The sequence below is a fragment of the Mobula birostris genome, chromosome 4 (assembly GCF_030028105.1).
Source record: "Mobula birostris isolate sMobBir1 chromosome 4, sMobBir1.hap1, whole genome shotgun sequence".
Lineage (NCBI taxonomy): Eukaryota > Metazoa > Chordata > Chondrichthyes > Myliobatiformes > Myliobatidae > Mobula > Mobula birostris.
In genome coordinates this window covers 160,906,094-160,928,454 of record NC_092373.1, presented here as the reverse complement: position 1 = coordinate 160,928,454, position 22,361 = coordinate 160,906,094, and the positions used below count along the sequence as shown (strand labels likewise).

General features: G+C 42.7%; 1 protein-coding gene and 1 long non-coding RNA gene across 11 annotated transcripts in view; one reads left to right on the top strand and one right to left on the bottom strand.

The window, feature by feature from the left end:
• psd3l (pleckstrin and Sec7 domain containing 3, like) overlaps positions 1-22,361 on the bottom strand; it is a 532,485-nt gene that overhangs the window by 220,776 nt on the left and 289,348 nt on the right. The gene's annotated exons all lie outside the window — the stretch shown is intronic.
• LOC140196706 (uncharacterized) overlaps positions 1-22,361 on the top strand; it is a 56,336-nt gene that overhangs the window by 10,114 nt on the left and 23,861 nt on the right. Inside the window, exon 2 of one of the 6 annotated variants that reach the window (XR_011885781.1) lies at positions 17,849-18,028. The exons of the other annotated variants lie outside the window; for them this stretch is intronic. This is a non-coding gene — a long non-coding RNA (uncharacterized lncRNA). The remainder of the gene's footprint in view (positions 1-17,848; positions 18,029-22,361) is intronic. 6 annotated transcript variants of the gene reach the window in all.

Sequence of the window (22,361 nt, the reverse complement as noted above, 5' to 3'; positions counted from 1 at the left end):
CTACCTTAGCTCTATTATTTTCTCTCAAACAATCTCTTTCCATTTACAATCGTGCCATTTCTGATGCCCTCTAGTAATTTGTTTTCCTGGTTGTATCTGGCTCAGTTTCCTTTGGTCATATAATCCCTCTATACCTTTGTCCTGCATGGGACAGCCCTTCACCTTTTCCTCGAACATGTACCAAACCAGCTCTCTTTCCACTGCTCTCCCTCACTTGACTGAATTCACGTTGAACAAATTCTGCTTTAACTCTACTCTCTTCCTGAAGGATGTAGCTCTGGTTCCCACATTGATTCAATCAACATTTTGCTTTGTGGACTATGTTTCAGTGTTACTTGTGTCCTCTCTCTCACCTCATTTATTAAGATACAGATGATGGTATTAATGCCGTTTCCTGCTCTCGCACAAACTCTAAACTTCCATCATCTTCAGTGCTAACTTCCACCCAGCTCCCAAACTTTTTCCTTCTCTTTCTCAACATTCTATCTCCATCTCAGGACATAAAGCATAAAACCATGAGACATAGAATCAGGCCATTGAAACTGCTCAGCTATTCCATCATAGCTCATTTATTATCTCTCAATCCCATTTTCTTGCCTTCTCCCCATTACCATTGATACCCTTACTATTCAAAAATCTATCAATCTCTGCTTTAAATATACCCAACCACTTGGGTTCCACAGCCTTATGTGGCAATGAATTCCACAGATTCACCATCCTCTGGCTACAAAGTTTATCCTTATCCTTGTCTAAAGGGACATCCTTGTATTCTGAGGCTGTGCTCTCTGGTTCTAGACAGCCCCCCCCCCCCCATTATAGGAAATACCTTCTCTACCTCGATTCTATCTAGGCCTTTCAATATTCAATAGGTTTTAAAGAAATCCCCACTCAATCTTCTAAACTCCAATGAGTACAAACCCAGAGCCATCAAATACTCCCCATATGCTAATCCTTTCCTTCCTGGGATCATTCTTGTGAAACTCATCTGGACCCTCTCCAAATGCCAGCATATCCTTTCTTAGATAAGTGACCCAAAACTGCTGACAATACTGCAAGTGTGGTTTGGCCAATGTCTTATGAAGCCTCAGCATAGGTTAGATATAACTATCCATTACAAGCCCACAGGTTCCCGTAGCTATCTCGGTCACAATTCCTTCCAGCTATTTCTTAAAGAAATCCATTCCATTCTGCTAAGTTCTTCAGCTCCGTCGTATCTCTTTGGTGACAGCTTCCACACCAGTATTTACTGTTTAGTTCATCTCCCACACTTTTGGTTTCATTCCCACCCAGAACAATGTTAGGGTTCCCTTTGCCCTCGTTGCCTTTCCATTGATATTAAGATTCAATGGATCATCCTCTGTCGTTTCTGCAACCTCCTGCATACACATTTATTTAATGGCTGTCTCCCAGCTGGCACCAGCACCCCACGCATCACTTACCCGTACTTGGTGTCTACTATATCACAGACAATCCCAACATCCCTCCCCACCACTGCATCTCAAAACCAACCAAACTCCAAACTTTTCTCAGTTTTGATGGAAGATCATCACCCTGTTTCTTTCTCCATGGATTCTGCCTGCCCTGCTGGGAATTCCCAGCATATTTTTTGTGTTTAATTAAGTTTGATGGGGAATGCATAAATGAAGACAACAGCAGTAGGAGGAAGGGAATAGTGGGAGTTAGAAGGCAAAGAGGAGGTGGCTCTAGTGAAGCAAAAGTACCCGACACCTACTACTACTATATTATAACATGCTAGGTCTTTAATCAAGCAGGCCAGACAGCATCTCTAGGAAGGGGTACAGTCCACGTTTCAGGCCGAGACCCTTCGTCCTGACGAAGGGTCTCGGCCTGAAACATGGACTGTACCTCTTGCTAGAGATGCTGTCTGGCCTGCTGCGTTCACCAGCAACTTTGATGTGTGTTGCTTGAATTTCCAGCATCTGCAGAATTCCTGTTTATTAGGTCTTTAATCAATGCTGCTTTTATTATGCACTCAGCACAGTACAAGGTTCAACCCATGTTCCAATCATTCAGTTAATGTAGAATCCAGTCATATTTGAGTAACATTGTATCCCTATTTGCTTGGAACATTCCTACCCAAAGAAGATCCAGCAAGATGTGCACGGCTGTTGTAAGCCTCCTGAACATAATTAGCTTGGTGTCACTCATCACTCATGGTGAGCCCTCAGAGTGGCACAACCACCCACACAGGAAAACCCAAACGTGGGTGCACTATAAAATCCTTGACCCATGACAACGTTGTCTAACCATGCCACCAGCTTTTGTTAAATAGCATGTACCTTCTTGATCTCTTTGAAAAGACTGCTACCCTAATGCCATTTTCCCAACAATCTTTTTAGGGAGCAGGTTAAGTACAGTTAAGTCACAGATAAATAATGTGACGAGGTTCAACATTTGACTATCAAAGAGTGAACTTGGAATTTATTTTAATGAAAGGCCTTAGAATTTATTTTACCATGCTAACAGTTTCTCCCAGTGATCGGGACCAACCTTACGTTACAATGGGCAAGAGGATAAAAAGCAGTGAGACTGCAGGCTCTGAATTTTACATGAACATTCTGACTTTCAGCACAGTGACTCTCACGTTAAGCAGGGGTTTACCAGAGTCAGCTGCTTGGTGTTGTAGGCTTACTAGTGGCACACTGTTCTCATTCACCTGCTTAATCAGAGCAGAATTAAACTGCAAACTGAAAATAGAGCAGGTACTAATGAGAGGTGACATTCTGGGGGGGGGGGGGCACCTTGCACTTGTGATCATTTAGAGTTTACCACTGTCTCCGATGCTTGAGTAAGTAAGAACCCAGTGAAACACAGCCAGCGCCCACGGGGCAGCTTACCCCTGGAGACCATTAATGAGCATTGTCACAGAAACAATTGTCATGCAGCGTCAAGGGTCAAGACTTACTGAGTCAAGTCATATCCAGCAGCAGAGAATCTAGGCCGCAAGAAGCAGCCATACACAAAGCAGGCCATATTAGAGAGATTCCTCAGTACCGTGTCCTTCTAATTTCAGGCCTCATGTGACTGGGCGTTAGCAATGATCCACCCCGTGAAGCTTATTAAGCAGAGATTTTAAATCCAGTATGCTTCTCTGCAGCCTAAAAAAACTCTAATAATCATTGGTATGGTCAACTCTGCACCCAGAGATTTAGAAAAGATACTCAGTACAAATTGTCTGAAAGATCTTCCATTTCAAAACAAAATTAGAATCTAGGGCTGCAGCCATAATTAAATAATCTAAATCAGCCAACAGATTATAACTCTAGTTAAAAAAAAACCTTATTATATAAACCCTTTTCCCCATCTTTAAAATTCTGCTGCAAACAAAGTTAATTATTGGCAATGGAGGCAAGGGATACATATTGTCACTGCAAACTTGCTACTACCGTCAAGCAGGAGGTACAGTCTCAGCTCCTACACCACCAGATTCAGGAACAGTTATTACCCTACAACCATCGGATACCTGATCCAGTGTGACTAATTTCACTCACCTCAAATTAACTCCACAACATATAGACTCACTTTCAATGACTCTACAACTCATTTTTCAGTATTATTTTTTATAATTTGCATGAATTGTCTTCTTTTGCACAATTGGTTATTTGTCAGTCTTTACTATTTATAGATTGTTATTTAGTTTTTCATTAATTATTTTGTATTTCTTTATTTTTCTGCGAATACCTGCAAGGAAACGATTCTCAAGGTAGTATATGGTTTACTTTGAGCTTTGAAATACTTTTAACTCAGTTTTGGCATTGGTCAGTACGTGATAATATCCTCATCATGCTCACGGACCGAAGTTAAATATCTGATACAAAATAGAAATGCCACTAGAACTCTGCCAGTCAAGCAGCATCTGCAGAAAGGGAAACTTTTCAGGTCAGGGACACTTCATTTTCTGTTCTTGTTTCAAATCTGCAGTTTTATTTGTTTCCTCTAAATGTCTGACATACACCTGTGAAAATATCTTAGTCACATATACGTATATAGCTAGGGTGCATAAGACTTTTGCACAGTACTGTATTTGTCAATGTGGAGTGGAGAATGAATTTGTAAACCTGGCATGAACAAAGGATATTGGGAATGGCAAGGGTGGAGTGCTGCAGGGGGGGCTGTGTGACAGGTGACAGAGAAGTGGTGGTTGGGGGGGGGTGTTGGCACAGCTGCAGACACACCCAGCCCTGAGACACCAGGCGAGGTTATTTGATTCAAGACAATTGGTTTATTGATCATTACAGAATATCTCTCTGGTACTACCTGCTCCCTCTCTTCTCCCTTCCCCTTTTCCCAACAATAATTCCCTTCTCCCTGCTTGCCTCCTACTCTCTGTCCATGATGGAGACCCGTAATAGAATCAGGTTTGTCATCACTTTCATAGGTCATGAATTTTTTTTGCAACACACTGCAATACATGAAATTACTACAGTATTGTGCAAAAGTCTTAGGCACCCTCTGCCTGGTTTAAGATCGTAGCTTAGTTTTGTATCTTTCAGAACATCAGAGTTCAGAGTTAAATTCCAGTGCTATCTGTAAGAGTTTGTATGACCCTCACGTGAGCACATTAGTTTGCTCCGGGTGCTCCAGTTTCCTCCCACAGTTCAAAGGTTAGTAGGTTAATGGTTAATGTAAATTGTCCCAAGATTAAGCTAGGGTTTAATAAGTGGGTTGCTGGGTTGTACAGCTCATTGGGACAGAAGGGCTTGTTCCATTCTGTATCTCTAAATAAAATAAAATTGATGAGAGGCATTGATCGGGTGGATAGTCAGAGGCTTTTTCCCAGGGCTGAAATGGCTAGCACGAGAGGGCACGGTTTTAAGGTGCTTGGAAGTAGGTACAGAGGGGATGTCAGGGGTAAGTTGTTTTATGCAGAGAGTGGTGAGGGCATGGAATGGGCTGCTGGTGACGGTGGTGGAGGTGGATACGATAGGGTCTTTTACGAGACTCCTGGACAGGTACATGGAGTTCAGAACAATAAAGGGCTATGGGTAACCCTAGGTAATTTCTAAGGTAAGGACAGCTTTGCGGGCCGAAGGGTCTGTATCGTGTTGTAGGTTTTCTATGTTTCTAAAATCAAATCTTAACGCTCACTTCAGATGTAACCAAACTTCAAAGTTCAATGTAAATTTCTTTTCAAAGTACAAACAAGAGAAAATCTGTCGATGCTACAAATGCAAGCAACACACACAAACTGCTGGAAGAAGTGGGCAGCCAGGCAGCATCTATGGAGAAGTGTACAGCTGATGATGTTCGGTCCGAGACCCTTCAGCAGGACTGGAGAAAAAGGATGAGGAGTCAGAGTTATAAGGTGGTGGGGGGGGTGGGGGAGAGAAGAAACACAAGGTGATAGGTGAAACTGGGAGGGGGGAGGGGTGAAGTAAAGAGCTGGGAGGTTGATTGTGAAAGAGATACAGGGCTGGAGAAGGGGGAATCTAATAGAAGAGGACAAAAGTCCATGGAAGAAAGGAAAAGGGGAAGGAGCACCAGAGGGGGGTAATGGGCAGGTAAGGTGAGAGATGGAAAAGGTTATGGGGAATAGAGGAGGGGGGCCATTATCAGAAATTCAAAAAATTGACATTCATGCCATCAGGTTGGAGGCTACCCAGACGAAAGATAAGTTGTCGCTCCTCCAACTTGAATGTGGCATCATCGTGACAGTAGATGACATATCAGAATGGGAATGGGAAGTGGAATTAAAATGGGCGGCCACCGAGAGATCCTGCTTTTTCTGGCGGATGGAGTACAGGTGCTCGGTGAAGTGGTCTCCCAATCTACGTCGGGTCTTACCGATATACAACAGGCCACACCGGGAGCATCGGATACAATAGATAACCCTAACAGACTCACAGGTGAAGTGTTTCCTCACCTGGAAGAGCTGCTTGGTGCCCTGAATCGTAGTGAGGGAAGTGGTATAGGGCAGGTGTAGGGAAGAGGGAAAGATGTGCTTGGTGGTGGGATCCTGTTAGAGATGGTGGGAGTTACGGAGAACTATGTGCTGGACACGGAGGCTGGTGGGGTGGTAGGTGAGGACAAGAGGAATCCTATCCCTGGTGGGGTGATGAGAGGATGGGTTGAAGGCAGACATGCATGAAATGGAAGAGATGCGGCTGAGAGCAGTGTTGATGCTGGAGGAAAGGAAGCCCCTTTCTTAGAAGAAGGAGGACATCTCCTTAGTTCTGGAATGAAAAGCTTGATCCTGAGAGCAGATGTGGTGGAGGAATTGAGAGAAAGGGGATGGCAGTTTAACAAGTAGCGGGGTGGGAAGAGGTATAGTCCAGGTAGCTGTGAGAGTCAGTGGGTTTATAATAGACATCAGTAGATAAGCTGTCTCCAGTGATAAATACAGAGAGATTGAGAAAGGGGAAGGAGGAGTCGGAAATGGACCAGGTAAATTCTGAGGGCAGGGCGGAAATTAGAGGCAAAGTTGATGAAGCTGACAATCTCATCATGGGTGCATGAAGCAGCACCAATTTAGTTTTTGGTGTAGTGTAGGAAAAGTGGGGGGAATGATGCCTGTGTGGGCTTGGAACATAGACTGTTCCATGTAGTTGACAAAAAGGCAGCCATAGCTGGGAGCCATGCGAGTGCCCATGGCTACACTTTTTGTTTGAAGGGCGTGGGAGGAGCCAAAGGAGAAATTATTGAGAGTGAGAACAAGTTCTGCTAAACAGAGGAGAGTGGTGGTGGAGGACGGGATCTGGTTGGGTCTGGTGTCCAGAAAGAAACGGAGAGCTTTGAGGCCTTCCTGGTGGGGGGTGGGGGTGTATAACAACTGGACATCCATGGTGAAAATAAGACCCTAGGGGTCACGAAGCTTGAAATCATTGAAAAGATCAAGTGTTTATGAAGTGTCACAGATGTAGGTAGGAAGGGACTGAACCGGGGGGATAAAACTGAGTCAAGGTATGCAGATCTGAGTTCAGTGGGGCAGGAACAAGCTGAAACAATGGTATAAATGGACAGGCAGATTTGTGGATCTTGGGTAGGAGGTAGAAACAGGAGGTGCGGGGTGAGGGAACTATGAGGTCGGTGGCAGTCGATGGGAGAGCCTCAGAGCTAATAAGGTCGGTGATGGTGTGGGAGACAATGGCCTAGTGCTCCTTAGTGGGATACTATTCGAGGGGTAGATAAGAGGAGGTGTCTGACATTTGTTGCTGGGCTCAGCAAGGTAGAGGTCAGTCCACCAGACTACTACAGCACCCCCTTATCTGCAGGTTTGAAGGTGAGGTTAGGATTAGTGCGGAGTGAGTGAGGTGCTGTGCATTTGGAAGGATTGAGAATGGAATTGGCTGCCCTCAACCGAATCTCTTCAATTTCGCACACGTCTGCCCTCACCACCACCCCACCAAAGATAGGGTTCCACTTGTTCTCACCTACCACCCCACCAGCCTCTGTGTCCAGCACATAATTCTCTGTAACTTCCGACACATACCCAACGGGATCCCACCTTCAAGCACATCTCCCCCCCGCCCGCCACACCCACTTTCTGCGTTCCACAAGGATCGCTCCCTACATGACTCCCTTGTCCATTCGTCCCTCCCCACTGATCTCTCTCCTGGCATTTATCCTTGCAAGCAGAACAAGTGCCACACCTGCCCCTCTACCTCCTCCCTCACTACCATTCAGGGCTCCAAGCAGTCCTTTCAGGTGAAGCAACACTTCACCTGTGAGAGTGTGTTGGGGTCCTCTACTGTATCCGATGCTCCCGGTGTGACCTCTTGTATGTCAGTGAGACCCAATGTAGATTGGGAGACCGCTTCACCAAGCTAGAAAAAGCAGGATCTCCCAGTGGCCACCCATTTTAATTCTACTTCCCATTCCAATATGTCTATCTTTGGCCTCCTCTACTGTCATGATGAGGCCACACTCAATTTGGAGAAGCAACACCTTATATTCTGTTCGGGTAGCCTCCTACTTGATGGAATGAATATCGATTTCTTGAACTTCCAATAATGGCCTCCCCCCCCCCCCCTTTCTCTATTCCCCATTCTCTTTTCCCTCTCTCAGCTTATCTCCTTGCCTGCCCATTGCCTCCCTCTGGTGTTCTTCCCCTTTTCTCTTTCTTCTATGGCTATCTGTCCCATCCTATTAGACTCTTCATTCTCCAGCCCTGTATCTCTTTCACCAATCAACTTCTCAGCTCCACACTTCATCCTTCCCCCTCCCAGTTTCACCCATCACCTTGTGTTTCTCCCTCCCGTCCCACCACCTTTTAAATCTACTCCTCATCCTTTTCTCTCCAGTCCTGCTGAAGGATCTTGGCCAGAAACATCAACTGTACTCTTTTCCATAGATGCTGCCTGGCCTACTGAATTCCTCCAGAATTTTGTGTGTGTGTTGCCATATACAACCCTGAGAGTAATTTCCTTGTGGGGATATTCAATGAATCCACAGAATAACAACTAGAACAGAATCAATGAAAGACCGCACCGACTTGGGCATTCAACCAGTGTGCAAAAGACAACAAACTGTGCAAATACAAAAAGAAAGAATTAATAATAATAAATAAACAGCAAAAAATATCGAGAACATGAGATGAAGAGTCCTTGAAAGTCAGTCCATAGGTTGGGAGAGCAGTTCCATGACGGAGCAAGTTAAGTTATCCCCTTTGGTTCAAGAGCCCAGTGGTCGAGGGGTAGTTCCTGAACCTGGTGGGGTGAGTCCTGAGGCACCTGTACCTTCTTCATGATGGCAATAATCCTCAAGTGATGTCCAAATTTGTACCACTGAGCACTGAGCCATAACTACTAAAATCCCTGCATAAAGTAAGCTTTGAGCCGATGGGTAGAAGAGGGCTCTTCCTATCCTGCACAGTCAGAGTTGCCGCTTTACAGCCTTGGTGACCCCGGTTCAATTCTGACGTCAGGTGCTGTCAATGTGGAATTTGTACCTTCTCCATATCGCAGTATGGGATTTCCTGCCCGTTGCAGCTTCCTCCTACATCCCAAAGACTTGAACTGATCAATAGGCTACGGTCAACACGTCAACTGGTCAATAGTGAATTGTTCCTTGTGTGGATGGCTGGAGATCTGGAGTGAAGGTGAGCTGATAAGCACATAAGAGAGAATAGGTTACAAGAAAATAAATGGTTCCGGTAAGATGGCATTTCACTTTGATGCAGCAGCCAGTGCTGGTCCTATCAAAGGTGTATTTGCTCATCCTGTACATCTCTTTTATGATCGCAAGTCATCGCTGGATACCAAGAACATCAGGTACTGCAGGACCATCCCATCAATGAGCTGCTGAATAGCGATGGGGCTGGACTTTATCACATACATTGTTGCATTGTCACCTGAACTTGTGGTGTACCATTGTGCCGAGATGGTGGGCAATCCAAAAAATGGTGCAATTGATTGTCTTGGACATTTTTATTGTGATCCTAGAGCCCGCGGGGCATTGGTAACGTAGAATACTGCAAGTCCAGTTAACTGGTTCATTGACAGGACCAACAACGGGGGAGCTGCATTGCCTCAGTCGTTGTGCAGACAAGGCCCGCGTGCCTCGGAGTCTCCTGTTGCGTTTGCCAGGGAAGGAAATGCTGGAGCTGGCTGTGTGCCACTGGATTTCATAGTAGGTAGCGGGCCGGCCCCTCCTATTGGTGTTGCCCTCCACTGTTTGCTTCGTGGAAGAACAAGCTAGACCAGAACAACTCAGGGACTTGGGCTGTATATTTTTTCTCTTTGTAACTCTGTTTTTCCTAAATCATAACTGTATGTGCTATTTGTGCTATGTGTAGTGTGTTGTTGATAACGTGTTTGCTCCTTGGCCCCAGAGCAATGCTGCTTCTTGTTGGGTTGAGTTGTTCTTCAGTCTTGGCAATCCATTTGCAAACATTTCGTCACCATACGAGCTGAAGATGAACAGTGCACTAATGACAGCTCCTCATATGGTAATGAAACATTTGCAAATGATTGCTAAGATCAAAGAACAACTCAACCCAACCACCATCCAACTGAGCTAAATGCTGTTTCATCTGGTCATATCCATACATGGTTGAATGATAACTAAACTTAAAACTTGAACTTGAAACAAAGGACTTGAGGCAGAAATAGGACTGATGGAAATGCTCTGACAGCCAGCATTCAACCGAAGAGTTGAATGACTTTTTGCCATGTTAAGAATTATGAAATGTATTAGCTGCACTGAACACTAGCCTGGATTCCACAGTTTATACGGCAGGTGTCCTTAGCCTGCTTTGCCCAGAAGCAAAATATTATCATAAGGTGGATGGAGCCTAAAGTTTAAAGTCACCCTTGGGCCGGCTGGTGGTGCAATGACATCAGCGCCAGACCCCAGAACAGAGGTTCCCGGGTTCGAATCCAGTCAGGGCTGCTCCCGAGTACACTTTCCATCCGTGCCGGGTTGGGTGTCGAGATCGCAACTCGACCTCGTAAAATAAAAAAGGGAAAAATACTGCGAAAATGTCTGTGTGAGGAGTGGCGCGCCACACTCACACTCCGCGCCTTGTAAAGGTTTGAAAAAGACATTATCGCACACACGCATGGACGGACGCATACGCAGACGTGCACGCATGCACACGCAGACGCACACATACGCACACGCCAAAAAAAAGTTTAAAGTCACTCTTCTGGCCTGACTGGAAAAAGCAACACAAGTTATTTGACACAAGCAGAGTTTCAGTACTTTGGATTTAAAGATTAACTCAGTGTTTCTTCCTTCATTGTCACACATGAGATACAAATGGTTTGATGTTTCCATCGATGGAGACACTTGGTCACTAATCTGAGATAATGATTGAAATGCTCAAAAGGAAATTCAAATGAAATTCAATAGGTATGCTGTTGTGGAACTGATGACTGCAGAGAGAAGCCAAAGCATCCAGCATAGGTGGTCTTCAAGGGGAAGCTAAATAAACTCAAGAGTGAGGAAAGATAGCGAGACGTATTGATGGCATTGGAGAAAATTGAAGGATCTCCTGGGGAGCACCAGCACTGTACCAGTGTAATAGGCCAAATGGCCTCATACAAAATGGTTGGAAACTTTATTAATGTTTTTATCAGTGTATCTGTTGTTCAACTGTTTAGATATCTTCCTTCAGATCACCTTGGGAACAAACACAAAATTAAAATATGAAAGTATAGAGTCTCAGAAACAGGAAATAGGAATAGGAGTAGGCCATTTAAACCATTGAGCCTGAAGACCCAACTCTTGACATCCACTATTAACAATTTAATACTGACAAGTAAACATGGGAACTTGAAGTGTTCTCAGTTATGTATATTTCTTTCTCTCTGCACAAGTTAAACTTTTGCAATTAACTCTACAACCAGGCTTTTTAATCAACTGTCCTCTCAGCTTACATGCCTCAGATTTACATGTAATGGGATGTTTAAAGATGTGAAAGGCCTCAATGAAGCTGTAAAAGGTAGATTCTAACAAATAAATCACACCCACAAACAAATTAGTTTCTTTCCGATGGCATATCTCAGATACAGAGGCAACTCAACGAACAGAGGGACAAGAACAGAATCGTTTGTGTACCTTTCCCAATGGCTGGGAAATAGCAGCATCGTACACATAGTGCCTCTTCTGCCCTGAGATAAGTTTTACTGACCATCTTTTCTAAGCACTGTTCAATTAAATCCTGGTTGATTAATACCAAACTTTGCTACTGTTGTATTCCCTCACCCTCTCCCCTACCTCCTCATGCTTCATATACCTGCTTTCATCTTCTTTGTCTCGTAATGTTTAACAACCAATTGCAAGCAAATTTTATGCCTCATTCTTGATTTCCAAAGAATTTCACATCAAGTCATCAGCATCCAGCACTTCCTTTCTACTTCTACCTATTTATATTCTTCTAAAAAATTTCAGCTGAAATCCTTGCACCCACAGACTTTTTGAGGAGAGGGATTTCTAACTTAATATAAACTCCCTGTAGAAATAACTGCCCCCTGAATTCATCTATTTTTACACTCTTGCACTACTATTGCAGATTAGACAAAATATGTTCTTGTGTTCTCTCTCTCTCTCTCTCTCTCTCTCACATATATGCCATGTTTCTTTGTTCTCAATACTTCAAAGATCTAAACTCAAGAGATTCCATTGAAGCAGATGCGACTGTTTCACATTACCTGGCTTCATACATTTTAAAATGTATTAATGAAAAGAAATGAAGAGAAACAGCAAAAACCATAGAATTCTTAAATGGGTTATCTATTTAATAAATGTAATTTCAACTGGAAGCAGAACTCTTAGGAAAGACAAATCACATTTTGCACCTCTCTCTGATATGGAGTGTTCTGATCTCTTGAAGCAGCTGACAGAAATGGAATGCTGTGGTTCTGTCTATTTTAAACACAGCAATTTATAGCATCTCCTTGAAAACAAGAAGGTCACTTCTAATTGGCTGAGAGCAAGGGTGATTTGTATGTTTAGTCATTGGTGCCACCAATGAAAGAGGCAGCCGTATGACTTCACAGTACAAACCTTCATTACAGTATTCAGTAAAGTCTTTCAAATCGCAGTTCACCTCATAGACTTACCTGAGCAATAAGATGCCTCGTACTGTGGGTAACAAGCTGTTAAAAACTTTGAAGTCCTTATAAACATCTCCAGTATTTCTTGGCAATCAATGCCATTTCCAACTCAGCAAGAAGTAGGAAAAATTCAGACTGTTTTTGATTTTTTTTTTAAATTTATGCTTCAGAATGCAGTACTGTAAATTCAAAATAATTAAGCATGTTTAATCACAACAAAGCAGATTGCTGTGCTGTGATGTTTACACAAACTTTCCCCAAAGAAGTTTGGCATTCGCACAGTGTACAGAACCATTTAAATCACATAAAACATTCTGCATTGTCACTGTGATAATACTGTAATAAAGCTGTTGTAAAGCACTGCATAGACTAATAGGCTATTGTAAAACTACACAGGCACTGCAATATGGCTGTTGTAAGACTAAACAGACATGGTTGTATGACTATTATGAGACTATCCACTGACAAAATAATACTGAATTGTAAAAGTGCGCACAGGCACTAATATAGTGATTGTATAATTGTGCAAAGATAGTGCAATATGGACATTGTAAAGCTATGCACAGATACAATATGCTTGTGCAACTGTGCACAGACACTAATACGACTATTGTAAAATTGTGCAGTGACTATAATGTAGCTGTTGGACAATTGCAAAAGCACAAATAGCGCTATTATAAAACTGCAGAGACACTGTAACTGTTATATGACTGTGCAAAGGTACTAATATAGCCATTGTAGAAATGTGCCCAGACACCATTATATGAACTTGTAAAGCTGTGGACAGACATTAATTTGACCCGATAAAACTGTGCACAGACTCATTTGCCTGAGAGAAACAAGTCAGTCAGGGGTTTTGAAAGGTAATTGGATTAAGACCATAAGCCACAAGAGCACAATTAGCCCTTCGGCCCATTGAGTCTGCTCTGTCTTTCTATAATGGCTGATTCGTTTCCCCCTCAACTCCATTCTCTTGCCTTCTCCCTGTAACCTTTGACATACTTACTAATCATGAACCTATCAACCTCCACATTAGATACACCCAATAACTTGGCCGCCACAGCTGTTCGTGACAATGAATTCCACAGTTTCATCACCTTTCGGCTAAAGAAATTCCTCCTCATCTCTGTTCTAAAGGGACCGTCCCTGTATTATGAAGTTGTGCCCTCTGGTCCTAGACTCCCCCACTATAGGAAACATCCTCTCCACCAAGGCCTTCAATATTTGATAGATTTCAATGAGATTCTCCCTCATTCTTCTAAACTCCAGCGAGTACAGGCCAAGAACTTCAAACACTCCTCCATTGTTAAACCTTTCATTCCTGGGATCATTCTCATGAACCTTCTATTGGACCCTCACCAATGCCAGCACATCCTTTTGTAGAGCAAAACGGCGCACCATATTCCGCGTGTGGTCTGCCCAAAGCCTTTTAAAGCCTCAGTATTGCATCCACAAGTTAAACTTTAGGGAATCCTGCTCTAAGACTCCCCACGTCCATTTACACCTCTGATTTCTAAATTTGCTCCCAGTTTAGAAAAATAAAGTCTACACATTTATTCATTCTATCAAAGATCAACACCTGAACAAACAGAATTTGCAGGGCTGTGGGGAAACAGTGGAAAATTAGGATAGTTCTACTTATGGATGGCATAGATTCAAAAGTCTGAATGGCCCCCTATTGTGCCATATCAAATCTATAATTCTCTGCGTTTAAACGTGATCAGCACTTAGAAAACAGATTTAAACAGTGATATTATTTGAACATTCCAGACGCCTGACAGGAGCTATACTAATTTACAGAAGGAATGGGTTCAGATAAAACAAAAGAGGTGGCTCTTCTCAAGCAAAACCACCAACCAGATGTTATTGTACATAAGAACCCGATCACCATTCTTGGCAGTTCTGCTCAGGAAGTGAAAACCTCCACTTAACACTCATACACTACGCAGAAATGAGTGCCCAGTGGAGTTTCCAGATCCTGCACTATGCTGGTGCCAAATTGTGATTCTATCACGTACAATGCATTACCCATGGCAGGAGCAATAACACAGAGTACCAAACCAGGGGGTAAGAAGAGTGCAACAAATGAGGAGCAATAAAAGTGAGCACCAAACATGAAGCAACAATCCAGAAGTAATAAAAGGTAGCAACAAATCAGGGGTTTATAAAAGGGAGCACCGAATGAAGAGTAATGAAAGTGTGTACCAAACCAGGAGGTAATAAAGGGGATCACCAATCAAGGAACAATAAAATGGAGCACACTAAAGCAGGTCCAAACATCCAGAATCGATAAAGTGAAGTAATCAACCAAGGGCAACTGAAAAGGAATCAGCAATCCAAAAGGCAAACCAGGAGATAATACACGGGAGTACTAAACAGGAGATGAAAAAAGGAGTATCAGTCCAGGAGATAATAAAAGAGAATATTAAACTAGGAGGTAGTCAAGGGAAAATATGATCCAGGAGCAATAGGAGCGGAGCCTCCTCTCTGCAAGATAATGTACCGCTTATCTGATAATAAGGACCTGCCCTGTTTGAATATTAGAAGAGACGCTACTATAATACTTAGTTCACATTTTCTGTCTGCTCCTAGTTTGCAGTGCTTCATTCTCACCCGCAAGAGCAGACCTCAGCTGTGTCCACTAATCTCACAAAAAAGGCAGCAGAAATTTAGCACATTCTGTTTGCAGTCCAGTCATTGCACATCCTGTGTTGACATCATCCTTCCTTAAATGGATTAAACTTCCTATTCTTAAAACTGTAACAAATAGAATTATGAAATGTGTGCAAAATCATCCAGAAAAACCAAAGTTCCTCAAAACGCTTCCTTAGAAGAAATTCCTTTCGCTATACTTTCCTCTCAATGAACTATTGCACTTGGGACTCGAAGTGAAATTACTAATATATTTAGAATTTTAAAAGTTTGCAATAACACTATGAACTTGCTTCTCAAATTGTTCTTCAGAACTTTCAATTTTTTAAGTTTCATTTTTATGGGGAAATGCTGTTGTTTCTAGAATGACCTTTCAGATGATAGAAGTAAAACACCAAAACTTTGGCTCTGCAGTTCTGAGAATAAGAGAGCTTGTATGTTTTTCCATCTCCTATAAATAAATCCTTCATGGTGGGTGAAGGGCCTATTTACGTGCCATGTGACTCAAAGATTATGCGATTCTAAGAACCTCTGTACAGTATTATTAAAAATTCTTTCCAGTGATTCAAGTTCAAGCAAATTAAGTATTTCTGGGATATATTTTGAGTTTAGTTTACATTTGGAGAAATATGAGGGTGACTCAAGGAGCAGTGTCCATCATTATGGACCCCCAACATGCAGTACATGCCCTCTTCTCATCGTTACCATGGAGAAGGAGGTACAGAAGCCTGAAGGCACACACTCAACGATTCAGGAACAACTTCTTCCCCTCTGCCATCTGATTCCTAAATGGACATTGAATCCGTGAACACTATCGCACTATTTTTTTTTGGTACTGCTTATTTTAACTTAACTATTTAACAGACACATATACACACTTTCTGTAATTCAGTTTTCATCTCTATATTTATAACTGTACTGCTGCCATAAAGTTAACACATTTCACAACATATGCCAGTGATATTAAACCTGGTTCTGATTTTGATTAAGGTGTCTGGGTATCAATACCTGAAAGGGTAAAGAAAGTCAAAACCCTTAGATTACTGAGATGAATACATAACCTGAGTGGGAGAGAGTGGGGAGAGGTGTGGTGGGAGATGAAGCATGATAGAATAAAATGGATGGAAAGCAGGGAACTGCTAAAGACAGATAAAATATAAAGGATTGTTCTTCAGCATTCAACTTAACATGAACTCTTCTCAAAGAAAATGTTTGCCAGTGTACAACTATTGGAAGACTCAATAACCTGATTGCTAAAAGGTCGTTTGCTGGAGCTTCAAATGAAAAATCAAGCATAATTTAGGCAAAATGCAATAGGGATTCAGAACAAAAGGAAGGTGAACGTAACACACTAGCTGAAGACATCGTGTGCTTGGTCAGAGGAATTCTAAGGGAGCAGCATAATGTGGGTTATTGCCACTAACTATCACCTCCAGCTTCTTACTTCATCCCCCCTTCACCACCCACCTGGCTTCATCTATCACCTTCTAGCTCGTCTTCCTTTTTCTCCCACACCATCATATTCTGACACCTTACCTCTTGCTTTTCAGTCCAAATGTAGGGTTTCGACTGGAAACATTGACAGTTCGTTCATTTCCTTGGGTGCTGCCTGGCCTGCTGAGTTCCTCCACAGTTTTGTGTATGTTGCTCTGTACTTCCAGCATCTAGCAGAACATTTTGTGATTATGAATTGGACCTGGGTCAATTTATTTGAAACAGTGTAGGCTTGGGGAGATCCAATTGAGGTATGAAAACTTCTCAGGCCTGGAAATGGTGAACAGGATTGATTTATTCTGCTTAACAAAAATGTTTGTAACTACCAGTCATAATCTTAAAGGAAGTTGATACATTAGGTAGGTGGCAACAGGGAAATTGAAGAACGGAATTTCCGTCAGTATGGAGCGGGGTCCTGGAACTCTGCTTGAAAGGGTGGTGAGGAGAGCAACTCTGATCACACTTTAAACAGTAGCTGCATTTGGTCTGTCATAACCTGCAAGACACTGGTAGAAAGACTGATAATGCTCAATAGGTTGGCATAATGGGATGAATACCCAATTTGCTGCTACAAGTCTCTGATGCAGTGGAAAGTAGACAACAACACACACACACACACACACACACACACACACACACACACACACACACAGCGTAACTATTAATGGAGTAATTATGGATAAATCTAAGCAATGTGTGAGACTCAATGCTCCATGTTCTCAAGCAACACAGAACAGCAGTCACACAAAGCCAGTGCAATACTGAAATATAATAGCTAAGTTAGGTAAAATAAATACTATGCTTAGGTTAGTCCACACCTTTATTAGTGAGGCTTGTTCTTAAGCACCGCACAAATGGCATTACACTGAGGAAAAGCACATCACTCTCCCGTCTGAGAAATGAAGGCTTATGAGCATGGAAAAAGGTCTCTGGAAAATTATATGCTAAAATATAATAAATGATACAGCAAAGGTAAATGGAAAAAAACAAGAATACCATATAGGGACATTGGGTGAGTTCAGACTCTATCTTGGGCCCAACATATTGATGTAATTACAAAGGCGGCACGACAGAGGCTATATTTCACCAGGAGTTTGAGGAGACTTGGTATGGCACCAATGACAGTTGCAAATTTATAGAGATGTACCGTGGAGAGCATTCTAACTGGTTGCTTCCCCATCTAGTAGGGAGGGGCCACTGCACAGGATCGGAAAAGACTTCAGAGAGTTGTAAACTCAGCCAGCTCCATCATGGACACTAGCATCCTCAGCATCAAGGACACCTTCAAAAGGCGACGCCGCAAAAAGGTGGCATCCATCACACCCAGAATATCCCCTCTTCTCATTGCTGCCATCAACGAGGAGGTACAGTAGCCTGAATACACACTCAATGTTTCAGGAACAGCTTCTTCCCTTCCGTCATCAGATGTCTGAATAGACAGTGAACCCATAAATACTACCTCACTATTTTTCCCTCTCTTTTTACACTACTTAATTTATTTATTTATTTCTATGTAATTTACAGCTTTTACATATGCATTGTAATGTATTACTACTGCAAAACAACAGATATCGCAACATTTGCCAGTGACATTAAACCTGATTGTGAGTCTCTCTTGCTCACCACCCATGAATACTCCCTACACTATTCCCATGGCTACTCTAATGTTTCGTAGCCTTGTGTGTTACCCAAGCTCAGATCTCATTATCACAGTAACCCTACCAGACAGAGAAGGCCATGATGGTCTAGGTCTCAGGAGGTGGATCCTAACACCACACTCAGAACATCTTGTTAATCCAGAGACAGCTAAGTGCTGCCAAAGGCTTTGGAATCACTCTTAGATGTCTCTGGTGATCAGAAACACTTAAGATAACTGAGGAACTTAAATACTTCTAAAAATCATAAAATAATATATTTACCCAAAATATCATGTTATTATGTAATTAAATAAAATCCCCCCCCCAAAAAGACTGCATTTATCTCCTCAATCAAGATTGGTGACTTCAGTCAAATGGGGAGGGCTGTGCTAGCTAAAGTGGCCATGGCAAAATGCATCCACAGGAACACTCATGCTGTACTCTTGAGCTCAGTGCTGACTCCAGCACTAGAGTGGAAATTGAGGAATGGCAACATTTGACCTGCATCTCCAAATCTCTGACTTCCATGTTCCATGACACCAGAAAATACTTTACAAAGAGATTGACTGGGTACTTTGACCAGACCAGATGTAGCAGTGGAAAAAAAAAACAGAAATCAATTAAGAACCAATTATGATGTTGCAGAATGGTAATTCTGGAGGAATGAACTAAGATGGTTTGGATAACCTTCCAGATCTATAATTATCGTTGGACTTGAAAGCAAGCCAATGAAGCATTTAGGAGATAAATATTTTATCAGGAAACTATTTGGTGTTTTTCTTAAGTCAGGAATGAAGGAGCTGATTAAGAAGGACAGATTAAATAATGCAACTTTTTGTTTATATACAGCTTATTCAGAAACTGTAATTGCCCACAAGCAAGATAATCTATATCACTGTTCCATCCGTTTATTCACCAGTCAAATGGAAATAATTATTTATTTCATATGAAATTTTAAAAAAATACTGCTTATTGGGGATTAGTTTTGAAATTCCGTATTCTGGAGAAGTGCTATCCTCCAACATTAGTGTATCCAAATATCAATCCCTACCCCTCACCTGCTGCAAGGCACAAGCGTTCAATAGCTGCACTGCACCTTCTCTGTAACGCTATATTCTGTATTGTGTTTTTTTTCTTTTGTACTACATCAGTGTTCCTATGTATGGAATGATATGCCCGGATGTCAAGCAAACAAAAGCTTTTCACTATATCTTAGTACATTTGACAATAATAAACCAATTACAGATCCAGTGACAATAATTTAAATAGGGAATGTTACTCCCTGCAAGAGATGTAAAAAGTACTTAAATGCTTAGTAGGAGAATTTCGCTGACAACCAGGTTCCAGTTTTCAAACTGCACCAGCTCAATGCAATTAAATTCTCTACAACATTGATCAATCTTCGGTTAAAAGCCAGACAACGTGTCCTTAAAGCAAGACAATGCTTCCTTTCCAGAAGGATCAACCATTTTTGCATAATACAGACACTATCTTTAAAAAAAGGCCATCAGCATACAAGTAGTGGACTGCAATTGTGAAATTGGAACTCAAGTAACCATGGAGATAAAACAGACATCTCTAAACATGAACAGTGTGAAGAGCACGGCACAATGTGTTAACGCTTTGAGCACTTTCTCAAGGTCAAGGTGGGTACAACTTTTCTACAGGAGCATGAGTTGCCATAGTTGTCTGAGGGATTAGCTACATGGTCGTGAGGAAGTGACATTTGTTCATCCAGGCTGGGGATTCAACTGAAGGGAGGCGACTTCTCATCCACTGAAGTCAAAGAGGTCATGGCTGGTCAGCTCCTTGTGGCAGATAACACTCTACTCTGGGGCGTCAAGTCTTGTCCGCGCTGACCAAGCAATGAGCTGCACTTGCGGCTTCTCTACCATTCATTCTGGTTAGTGACTCCAACTGCATTATTAATTTGGCTGGGCAAGACATCAGTGGCAACAGAAGACTGGATAGCAGCTCCACACTCCTGATGGAAAGATTAAGGATGCAAAGTTGAATGATACCTTCAGCCTTCTGAAGGTGGAAGAGAGAAGCAACGTACTTGGACCTGACCGAGCAACTCAGGACAGTGCTAGGTAGACTTCTTTGTGTCAAAGGCATATATGGTCATATCTACTGACATTACACCTGCGTTTTTCTCTGACTACTGCCTCTTTTGAGCCTCCTGCCATCTATAGGAGGACCAGAAGGAGGTGGGGGGTGGGGGTTACATAGCTTAGGGAACTATGAAGCCTTTCTTTAACTCTCCAATTCACTGGTAAGAAGTGACCAAGAAGAACGTCAAGAAGGTTTTCATCCACAAAGGTGTTCAGAAGGCAAGACAGAATTGGAGCGAATTGTGCCAACTCCAGACAGACTAGCAGCAACAGCTGCTTTTGCAGTCAAAAGGAGTGGATGTGAGGAAAATGAAGAGTCAACTAACTGTGCTTTTTGTCTATCAACTCTCTAAGATCATCATCCTATCCAGGGTCTGCTTTGTGGAGCAGGATGAGACATGCTCATGTTTCTTCTTCTGACTGATTCATAGCCTTAAGGAACAGGATAGTTTAGTAACATCCTTGCAGACAGGCATACTGAGGATCTGCAGATCCTTTTATGCCTATCTATGTCACAGCAAGACCACAAAAAAACAGCCTCCAAGAATTTCCCATCCTTTGTCATGGAGATGTTAGACAACAGCAAGTGGGAGAGTCTAGATCAGCCATTGACTCTGGAGGAGCTGGCTGGCAGGAGTAAAACTCCTAGAAGCAATAGCTTACTGGCAGAGTTATACTCAGCTCTGTGGAACAGGATGGGCCTGGTCCTTCTGAAAGGCCATAATGCTGAACTTCTGGCTAGCATCATTACCATCACTGGCAAGCAGAAGGGAGAGAGGAAGATCCATTTCATTGTTGTACGTGGATTATAAGATCCTGTCCAAGGTGACTGCCAACTTGTTCAAGTTTGCTCTGGGAGAGATGATATATCCAGACCTCAAACCCATGCTGTAACTTAAAATAATTAACAGCCTTGTGCTGCTCAGGTATGCCATTGTTATGTACAGGATAGAGGGGTGGATGCCCGTCAGGTTAGTGTGGACCAAGAGCAGGCCTTGAACAGCATATCACACACGTATATGATTGACAGACTCTCCAAAATGGGTTTTGGGGAGGAAATTGAATCGAACTGCTCTACAGAGATATTCAAAGTATAGTCCAAATCAATGAGTTAGAGGCAGATAGTTCCCCCATTGAGGAAGAATGAGAGCTTAACAAGGATGATGTACCAGGCAGTGAAGGTACACAAATCAAAACTTCCCTGTTCATGAACAATGTCACTGTTTTCTGCTCAGATCCACGGTCACTTTGCAGGTGATCAGCATCTGCGATCAGTTTGAGTTGACATGGGGGGCCAAGGTCAACCGTAGGAAGGGCAAGACCATGCTCTTTGGTAACTGGCCCAAACAACCCATTGTCCCATTCACTGTCAAGTCCAATACGTGGAGGTGCTGGGGATCTCGTTCAGAGCGACTGAGGCATTTAACAAGAACTGGCTTTGTGGAAATGGTATTCTCTGTCAATAACTGAGAAGAAATTGATTATCAGATATGGTATTCTCTTAGCTGCTGTTTGGTGCAATTGTGGCCTGTTTTCCACTTCTCTGCCTCGGTGAGACGTGTCTCAAGATGGAGCATGTCCAATGGGTTATGCTGTACAAGTCCCCAGGTCATGAGGATAAATATGTACCCAATATTGCCCTCATCCTGATGACCACTTTCAGGCAGTATATGGATTCAAGGTATGTCACGAAGGTGCTAAGGTTCCACTTGTCCCTGGTATTATGGAAGATAGGCCTGGCCTTACTGGCCTTATGTCCCAGTCGGCTGGACGATGTCACACTAACTGTCTTTTGTGGAGGAGTACTTCAAACTAAACATCTTTGACCACAAGTCCATCGGGCAGTGGTCAGTGCAGAACGTCATGTAGGTACTGCGGGACAGGCACTCTGTGGATAGAGTGAGGTGGCTCCCAGGGAAGAATGTCCAAATCAACTGGCAGAAAGC